Source organism: Rutidosis leptorrhynchoides, chromosome 3 (genome assembly GCF_046630445.1).
Source record: "Rutidosis leptorrhynchoides isolate AG116_Rl617_1_P2 chromosome 3, CSIRO_AGI_Rlap_v1, whole genome shotgun sequence".
Lineage (NCBI taxonomy): Eukaryota > Viridiplantae > Streptophyta > Magnoliopsida > Asterales > Asteraceae > Rutidosis > Rutidosis leptorrhynchoides.
The window spans coordinates 122,974,035-122,984,981 of NC_092335.1; the positions used below are offsets into that span (position 1 = coordinate 122,974,035).

At 35.4% G+C, this 10,947-nt stretch overlaps 1 pseudogene; it reads left to right on the forward strand.

Moving 5' to 3' along the window:
- The first annotated feature begins 2,770 nt into the window (after positions 1–2,770).
- On the forward strand, positions 2,771–5,891 carry LOC139900343 (probable RNA-dependent RNA polymerase 1; annotated as a pseudogene).
- Positions 5,892–10,947: the final 5,056 nt, after the last annotated feature.

Below are 10,947 nucleotides of genomic sequence, written 5' to 3' on the forward strand. Positions count from 1 at the left end.
AAATATGGACAAGATTTGGTGTCAGCATGTTTGTATAATATTGTTTAAAACTGCATTCGAGGTTTACTTTGTTGTAACATATTAATATTGTAAACCAATATGTATTGGTAGTGTGTAAGTGTGATATTTTTGGATTATCATTTCTGGATAATCTAAGTGGTGTTCTTTAACCTTGTTGATAAAATTAAGGTTATGGTTTGTTTTAAAAACGAATGCAGTCTTGGAAAAATGTCTCATATAGAGGTCAAAACCTCGCAACGAAATCAATTAATATGGAACGTTTATAATCAATATGAACGGGACATTTCATGATTATGACTTAAAAATGCAATTTAGAACAAGCTTTCTTCACCCAACAGATCTGAACACCAAGCCCCCAATTTGTAACAGAAACACCTCAAAACATAGTATAAAACTCTGAAATAAGAACACAAATGATAAATGATATAAACCCCAAATTGATAAAGATACCACCACAATCAGAGATCTAGAAACACTCAAAACCTTCAAGTACAGCTGATAACCAGCTCCAAAAACACTTAGACGATAAGAAAGAGATGGCAACACGACCATTGCTTGACCAGACTCGGGTGTAACGTCATTAGAGCTTTTGCTGGTTACGTTGTTGGTTACATTGCCCAGCTCACTCGCATCAATATGAATGGATATATGTTACAAACTGTTGTATTCTTCAATTATTACATTAAAATAATGACTACTATATTTACATTATTGTATAGACAGTATGTTAATATTTTTATAATATACAGAGTATTTGATAATAGTCTAAGTTCATACAATATGTTTATTACGAGTACTTCTTAAATCTTTACACTTATTTTTAGCTTTTTTAAGAATGTCTTTTTTTGTGATTTTACATTTAAGTTATCAAATAATCTGATTCTTTCAAACACTAAATAAGCCGATTATCTGATTATTACGATATCAAACAGCATAATCAAATCCAAACATCATTTTGTGATACCACGTTTTGATACAGCTGATTATTTAATTATGATTATATAAAATGCATAATCAATTTTCAAAATGCAAATTCAAACACCCCTTAGTTACGTCAATTAAAGTTGTCATCCACTTTTCTTAAATATAAAACATACCGAAAGGGGTGAGGCTCATAGTTCACACTGGTACCCCATAAATAACCTCAACTCAGTAAATTGATTGTTTATCATTTTTCTTAAAGTTATTTTTCCCTTTACAACTCTTTTTCCCTTATTTTTATTTTTAGGGGAAGGTACACAACCTAAAATTGTTATGTACACAACTATCATACTTTACAGTGTTGTACTATACAATAACAATTTTAGATTGTGTACATATCATCACCCATTTATTAGGGGAGGTGATCCGTACACCTCCTCTATTTTGCCATTCACCACTAAATAAATTTTTTGGATATTTTTACTCTTCCTTTTGTTCACTACCAACTCCCTTTAACTTCTTAAAGGAAAGGTAAAACTGTCTAAATAATTGTTTCGGTGGTGTATGGCAAAAAGGTAGTGTACCGATCAACTCCCATTTATTAGAGATCTCCCACGTAATTCAGTTATCTCATGCTATTGAAAGCCCAGATCCTACTTCTGATTTCATTCTCCCCGTTTCTTAATTGACGCTGCCAATTTTTTCTTTGAGGTAAACATCAAGCCTATTCTACTCGTTGGTTTAATCATTGTATTTTTTTTGCTTGTAATCAATGTTTCTGATTTTAAATTATATAAGTATTATAGCTTTATTGTTGAATTTGTCATCTGAACCTGAGTTATTCGATGATTGGAGAAACAAACCGCATCTTCTGGAGTCCATTAACTAACTGATGTGTCTTTAATTTTGTTGGTGTAATTTGGAGTCTGTAATAGAGGTGGTGCTCTGCTGCTCGCATCTTGCGGGCAAGAAGTACATTTGTAAGGGCCTTTTGGTTGATGTTTTATAAAATTTAATAGCTTTTCCAAAAAAAAAGTATTATAGCTTTATGTATGTATCTTCATGTGTAATATATGTCTGTATCATCATGTGTAACTTATGTGTAATTTAGGGTTATTCTGCATCATCCTTTTGTTCCTGCTATGTTACTTTGGTTTGTCTGCATGTGGATTTTGAATGGGTCACAATGGGTTAAAATTCTTGCAAGTATCGATAGCTTTTTAAGTTCTGTTTTGTCCTTTATTAGCATATTTTGGGATACTCTCATTCATGTTTTTGTTCATGCTATCTTAGCTTGGTTTGTCTAAATGTGGATTTTGAATGGCTCACATGGGTTGTTCCTGCTATCTTAGTTTCCGTTCATACTTTTGGTTTATCTGCAATCTTAGTACTCAGTCATATGATAATTGATATAGATAATAATATATAAAAGTGTATGTATAAACTGATTTATGTTTTTTGTTATTTGTTAATGGCTATGTTTTATTAAATTAAACTGATGATATTTAAGTATTTTTTTCTAGTGTCCATTTTTGCCATTTTATTTACTTTGTCAAACAATTAAATATATTTAAAAAGCTCCAGCTATCAGCTAACAGCTTATAGCTTCCAGGTACCAGCTAGTTTTGCCAAACATACCCTTATTGTCAAGGCTTTTTCTTTTTTTTTTTTTTTGTTGCTTTTGAGTTTGTAAATGATAATTCGATAAGCGTTTATGTGAATTGGTATTTAGACTTTTAGAGCATTGTTTCTGGGCCATTGTTTTTTGATGTTCCAATTTCTTTTACATTAATTTTCCAGATTTTTTAGAGAAAAAAATACAGGTACAATGGCAAACAACAACAACAAGCGGATTGAAAACTTGGAGGCTGAGTTGGCCCAAATTAAATCACTATTGGAGGAACTTAAGATTACACTTAAAACCGAGGTTGCTTCATCTATCAAACAACATCTGGTTGAGGCAGCAAAACAACAGAAACATGAAGTAGAACTTCAAAGGAAGGATCTAACAGCTTTGATTAGAAAAGAAATGCTTGAGTTCATGGAAACAATGAAGAATTCTGCAGCAGCAGAAACGAGTGGCTCTATAACTAAAGAATCAAAAACCATCCGGTTCGAACACCCTTCATACAGGTTTAAGACACCAGGGAACTCTAACCATCAACAAATCATCAATGGTGGTAGGCATGATTCTGAAGAGGAAGACTTTTTTAATGTGAACACGGGGCCAAAATATTTCAAAAAAGGCTAAGATCTCCTACTATCTCGTTAGATGATGGTCTTGTGTATGTTAAACGGGTTCAAATAACACCATCAAAAGTGTATTTCCGTGGGCCAGAGGTTAACGTTTCCAATCGGGTTTTACGCCATTATGCGGAATATATTGATAACTTTCTTCTTACATCGTTTCTCGATGAAGAACTAGAGAAACTTTATTCAACCGAATTATCCTCATAATTAGTCCAAACGTGGATACCAGAACAACTGCCATCTATAAACGGATTCTGAAGGTTCTTAGAGACGGTATCGTTATCGGTGAAAAAAAGTTTGAGTTTCTCACTTACTCGTCAAGTCAGTTACGATGTTTGCTTCAACTGAAATGCAGCTGTTATCAGGGACTGGATGGGTGACTTTAGCCGCATAAAAAATGTCGCTAAATATGGTGCTAGACTCGGCCAATATTTTAGTTCTTCACAAGAAAGCTTAAGCGTTGAAGATGACGAAATTGAATGGAGAAGAGAAGTAGAAGATGAAAGATCCGGTACTCTCTACGTTTTTTCTGACGGATGTGGGCTGATATTGGAATACTTTGCTAAGAAGGTTGCTAATAAATGCGGTTATGATTATATTCCATCAGCTTTTCAAATTCGATACGGTGGGTACAAAGGTGTTGTGGCAGTCTGGCCAACTTCATATCTGGATATATCATTGAGACCAAGTATGTGCAAATTTGAATCGGCTTACACGAAGCTCGATATAGTCAATATCAGTAAGTACCAACCTTGTTACTTGAATCACCAACTCATCACACTTCTTTCGACCCTCGGGATTCAGGATTATGTCTTTGAAAAGAAGCAAAAAGAAGCAGTTGACCTTCTAGATGCTGCTTTAAGGGACCCGTTGAAGGCAGAAGAGACGTTAGATTTAATGTCACCCCGGAGAGAACACTAACATTATGAAAGAAATGCTTTCGTGTGGTTATAAGTTATAACCCTAATTCAGAACCGTTTCTTTCAATGATGTTGCAAGTTTTTCGTGCAACACAGTTGTTTGAATTGCGTACTAACACACTGATTTATATTCCTGAAGGAAGAATGATGATGGGATGTTTGGACGAAACGGGTCTTCTTGACTATGGTGATGTTTTTGTTCAATTTTCTTGTGCGGACTTGAAAACGCACAAAATTGTTGAAGGGAAAGTAGTTGTTGTTAAAAATCCATGTTTGCATCCCGGTGATGTGCGTATCTTGAATGCTTTTAATAATCGATATGCTCGCTCATTATGTCATATGGTGGATTGTATAGTTTTTCCACAAAGAGGGCCAAGGTATTAATAAGAAATTTTATTTATGTTTTTTCATTCTCTCTTTTTTTTTTAAAGAAAAAAATTTGGGCTTATAATATTTTTGTTCGACTGTGACTGAAATTGAGTGTAGGCCTCATCAGAACCAATGCTCAGTAGGTGATTTGGATGGAGATATTTACTTTGTTTGTTGGGACCCTGATCTAATTCCACCTAAGCAAATCGACCCATGGATTATACCCCCGGCGCCAACTACACAACTGGATCACGATGTTACAATAGAGGTATAAATGTTACTTTAGGGGATGTTTGGTTTATTATTCTGATTCACTATGTGGGTGTCAATAGGTAAATCCAACCCCTAGGTGGTTTTGGAGGACACCCATCTTTTTGTTCTTGATACTGTTCTTTATTGTGGTAAATAAGATAACATGAAGTTCAAAATAAAAACCATAGCTTAATTGCCATTCACAATCCAAAACAGTTTGAATTGGAATGAAACCCATAGCTTAATTGCGATTCCCATTAACCAAACACACGTTAGCAAGCCAACTTGACATGACCCAAACACACATCGACTAGTTAGTCAGCCACCCGTTTTTCCACTGTTTTTTTTTTTTAGGTAGTTTTTACAAATAACGTTATTTCTGCTATCTATTTCAGGAAGTGCGGGAGTTTTTTTATAAATTATATAGTAAACGACAATATTGAAACAATCGCAAACGCCCACACAGTGTTTGCAGATCGAGAACCCGAAAAGGCAATGTCCAAAAATTGTGTAGAGCTTGCAAAGCTCTTTTCAATCGCTGCCAACTTTCACAAAACGGGGGTCCCAGCAGAAATACCCGCACATCTTCATGTCAACGAGTATCCAGATTTCATGGAAAAAGCAGACAAACCCACTTACGAATCACAAAATGTAATCGGGAAGCTTTTTCGTAAAGTCAAAGACATCACACCAATAGACATGACCCCGGTCAACCCTTTTACACGTGAGGTGGCAGAGCAGACATATGATCGAGATATGGAAGTAGACAGTTTTATGGATTATGCCGATGATGCGATTGAATTCAAAACAGAGTACGATCTCAAATTGGGTAATTTAATGGACTACTACGGGATTAAAACCGAGGCGGAAATTTTTGGTGGTAGTATTTTGAAAATGTCAAATGGTGAGGCCGTTAGTTTGGCTGTGAAGTCGTTAAGGAAGGAAGCTAGAAGCTGGTTTGAAAAAGGAAGTGGAGATGATGATATTTATGCAAAAGCGTTAGCTTGGTATCATGTGACGTATCATCCAGATTACTGGGGTCGGTACAATGAGGATATATCGCATGGACATTTTCTGAGTTTCCCGTGGTGCCTCCATGACAAATTAGTTGAAATCAAGAAGCGTAAAGCAGCTTGTACATAGGAAACATGTTGATTTGTGAAATAATACATACTATAATAATTATAGCATTTGTGAATTAATAAGATGTAATGTTTAATCACTCTTTGCTCTGTGTAATCAGTTATTATTAGTCTACTAATTGGATTAGTTAAACGTAGAGAATATTAACATTACATCAGAGACATATCTGGATCGAGCCAAAACTTAATGACAAGTACGGTTTCTTCTTCTGTCTCATGAGTCACGTTTGCATCATCAGGATATATCAGTTGCAAAAAAATAGGCATTTTTTGATTCAGATCCAAGCATAAGAGCAAGACTTGTAATCACATAGCCGCTACCACTTCCAATTTCCATACAAATAGTTGGGCGATTTTCTAAAAGTTTTGTTCTGTCAGCCAGTAGTGCATCAACCAATGCATACGTGTGTCATCACAAGGTTCATAAACTCGATCGAGGGTGTGAACTCACCAACCGAATTTGTGCAATCCATGGAGGCATCTTTCCAGAAAATTTCTGCAGTGTATGGAATAAAAATAATGTGTTTCGTTTTGTAATGTCATAAGTAAGTATTGACCAATTGAAACAAATTAATGAAAGCATTATATACATAATACACGTGAATATGATAGCTTGTGATTATGTTAGCTATCTAACTACGTGTCAAGTCAAATATTGCAATAGTAAGTTCAAAACTTAACACAATATTAATTTGCTTGTAGAATTCAAATCTAAGCCATGCGCTTATGGTACCTTAATTTAAGCCTGTAATACACAAGAGCTACTTATACTCACGTACTAAACGCCAACATGCTGTTGACTTGAGTGACAAATTGGGCACTATAAATATTACAATGCCCAAGGTTATTTAAAATAAGGTTCTATGATTACATAAAAACACTTTTATGTAATCATTACAGGCAAACCTCCGTGGCCATAAGAGAGAATAACTTTTTGGTACAAGGAATCGAACCCTTGACCTCCACATTGGAAGGTAAGGGTCTTACCATGCCACCACCACCCTCATGGTTACATAAAAACACTTATGAGCTCTGATAATAGAAACTTAAATTGGCCATTCCTCTTTGTAATCTAAATTCTAAAATTATAGATAGCCTGTAACTCATTTATTCAACATAATTTTCTAGTAAAATTTTCTGTTCAGTTTTATACTTATATAAATATAAAAACTAGATCTCATATTTCTGTTTGTGCCAACAATAGAATTCATAAACTGAGTGTAAGAGTTTTGAGATAATATATAACAATTTTTCCTTTTTGAAAGTAAGTACTATATTATTTTTTTACCACCGAACTATTGGTTGAGTGGTAAAAAGCCTCAGTTGTTTGTGGGCATGTATCCTTGAAAAAATAGGTACAGGTTCAAATCCGGGGGGGGGGGGGGGGGGGGGGGGGTCTCCAAAGGTTGTGCCTCTGGTATCCTTCACTTTGTGCGGGCCAAGCAGTTAACCTAAAGCATTCCGGGTACGCTTTGCGCGATGGATGCGAGAAGTTTCTTCCTAACGGGTGCGTGAGTGGCAAATGAGATGATTCGATGCTAATATTATCGTTCTAAAAGAAAGTACTACATTATTTTTTAACCCTTCATCCCCAAATCAATACTAACTTTTATACCAAATTGATCAGATGCATACAATACAAGCTTAAATTAATTAACAGTAAGGAATTGTAAATTCGGCGATGAATGAATCATATAATAAAAGGTTGAAACAATAGTCGAGATTACCTCGAAATCACAGCCGAAAACCTCGAACATGAACCTTTTGGCAGAAAGGGTTAATGCCTGGTATAATAGATAGTTAAATGTGACGCCCCGTACTAAATCAACATGTACGGACCCTCAACAACAGGATCATTACAAGGTCAAATACTATATGTTGTTTCGAAATAAGTTTGCATTCATGAATAAAGGTGACGTTTTAACCAACGTCAAATGTTTAACATCCGAAAGTATGCTTCTACGAATAGCAAGCAAAAATAATAGTACGTGACCCATAGGTCGTTACAAATACATCGTTTCAAAAGTAATATAGTTTGAATGCAAAATAAACGTTTCATGCGGTGACATCTCTAATAAGCGCAGCGGGTGTCTACAAAGCATGACTAGTACAGCGGAAGCAAGCAAACCTTAAGCACCTGAGAAAAACATGCTTAAAAACGTCAACACAAAGGTTGGTGAGCTATAGTTTAAGTATAACAGTAATGTAAGGTAGCCCACGAGATTTCAGTGCTTCAACAGCGTTTCAAAACAGTATGAAAAGTATATGTATAACCGTGGGCACTTGGTAACTAACTTAACGTAAATAACACCCCCTAGAAGTACACTTGGCGAGTGCGTAAGTTTACGAAGTATTAAACACCCGTTAAATGCTAGCGCTACTAGCCCGAGTGGGGATGTCAAACCCTATGGATCCATATCTAAGATTCGCGTTCACCGGTTCAAAGACCAATGACTAAACGTTACCGAGCTAAGGGGAAAGTTTATGCCGTTGTATAACCCACACATATATAAAGTTTAAGTACTCGTGCCTAGTATGTAAAACGTAAAATATGCATGTATTCTCAGTTCCCAAAATAGTTAAAGTAAAAAAGGGATGCTATAACTCACAGTGAAAAGTAGTAAAAGTCGATACGCGGGAATAGTAAGCAAGTGGTTGGTCCGAAAGGTCCTCAACCTAAGTCAAAAGTTACTAAGTCAGTAAATCGTTCTCAAAGGTTTAAATGTATGTAAATTAGGTCTTAAGTATCATCATCATTCATCATTAAACAAAAAGTGTAAAGTAAGTTTTAAGTCAAGACTAGGGTTTGAAATAAAGGCTGACTTCATTCAGTCGCCAAGACCTCTACACAAACTGAAATGAGGTGAGACCAGTGTCTATGGCTCCGTATATGAGTCCTCTAGAGGCTGACCACTTTTCAGAACCAAACTCGTCTTTGTTTGACCATGGCGACGGTTTAAGTGCGAGTAGGTCAGAAATTTCAGCACAACGTTAATAGGGTGTAGTGACTTTCGGGAGGCCATAGATCCTAAACCGTAACTCGGATTAAGACGAGGTCTAAATGGAAAATCATCTACTCGAACCGAAATAACTGAAAATCAGCTTTCCAATAGCCCAGGTAGTCTGATCAGTTCCAGAAAACAATAAGAAAGGTGTTCCGGTGGGTTCTTGGTGCTTGATGCTCATCCCGGTTCTCATCTTTGATGCGTATAGCTTCAAGTGTACAACTCGTTGATGTGTTTGCATCATCTTAACCAAGTTTTGACCATCATAACACTAGTTTAAGTCTAAGATATGCAGCACAACTCTCTTAAGAGTTGTAAGTAGTTTGATGAACCAAAGTTACATCAAGATCTTAGATCCGACACATACATGAGTTCTAATAGTAATATTAAGCTACAAACTTGAAAGTAACTAAATAAAAAAGATCTTAAGTTGTAGAACATAGTTCTTAGTTAGATCTTAAAGATCCTAGACTAGAAATTCTAGATCTAGTGTTCTTAAGTTAGATCCTAAGTTACAAAACTTGGATCTACACTTTAATGAAACCATAAGTTATGAAACTTAGATTTTCAACTTGTAAAATGTATGTAAGCTTGTAAGCTCTTATTTACAACAAAATTTAAAGACCATAAGCTATAGAAACTTAGATCTAACATAAGTTTATGAAGTTGTAACTAGAAAGTTAAACCTCCATGTTCTTGAACTTACAAAGTTAACTTTAGTTCAAGAAAAATGAGATCAAGATTAACTAGTAATACTTGACCAATAACAACAAGAATCACGAATTTAACACATGTACAAAGGAAGAAATGAGTTAAATCTACAAGTGATAAGTTCATGGTTGTTCATACTGTTGGTCCCTTGATAACAACAGGAGTATTGTAGAGGGGGGTGAATACAATTTCTTTTAGAATAACTTAACAGTTAAACACGATTAGTATTCAAGCATGCAAATAAATAGAGTCACATGTAATTTTTAACAGTTATTCTTTATTGATTGAATCACAAAGAATCACAACTATCCTTGGCGGAATGATAGTTGGTTGATACAGATTACCTAGATTATAGCTAAGAGGTAAACTAACAGCTATTACACGTTTTGACTCTATAAAAATAAACCCACACCACTAGTTGTTACAATAGTGGATACAACAATTTATAGTAGTCATATTAACCGTGTAATAGTTCTATTGTCTACTGGTACATAGGATGTCTGTACTTGTGGGGACAACTACATCAGAGAGCATGCTCTCCTCTTTCCTCTTTGGTAGCTATTTGCAGGAACACCCCAATTCAGTTTGGCACCACTATTTGATTATACAAATAGAATGTTGTGTTCCCTAGGTGTTGACAAAGTATAACCCATGTCTGCACATGCGTTAAACTTCTGCATTCCCACGTGGTCTTGTAAGGTCACTTGTCAGCCGCCGACGCGTGTCCTTTTCTGTTCAACTTTGTCTTTGACTTCTATTGAATAGTACCATTGATGTAGACCACTCGGAAAACTACTATGCTTATAATGGAGCATAGTTGTCTTGTGTAGTAAGCTGCATTCCAGCTGTGCTGGTTCTTCATTGCTGAGGCACTTCATGTTCTTGATTTGCGGAGTACACATCCTGTGCGAATTAAAGAACATTGTCTACCTTGTGCTGGTAGACTGAGCAGCAAACTAAACACTCGACACAGCTATATCTGCTGTCTATACATAAACAAACTTGTGTTGACTGCACATAACACTTTAGTGCAAATAAATTACGGTTTTATCATAATTAAATCCTTAATTATTTTGGGGACTCAACAATCTCCCCCTATTTGATGATGACAAAACCTATGACATATAGAGAAAACACTAAAGCCAGCACTGAGGGACCTAATGAAAAATAGACAGTAAATTTGTCACTTTTTAAGTTTGTTTTTTGGGATCTTTTGCTGAGTTATCCATATCTTATAATTTGATATGTTTTTGAAGATAAACTCATTTCACTTTCATTGTAACAGAGTATGTACAGTAATAGCAACAGCAAAATGAAAAGTGAATTAAACAAAAGATATAATTTGAGCATATAGGA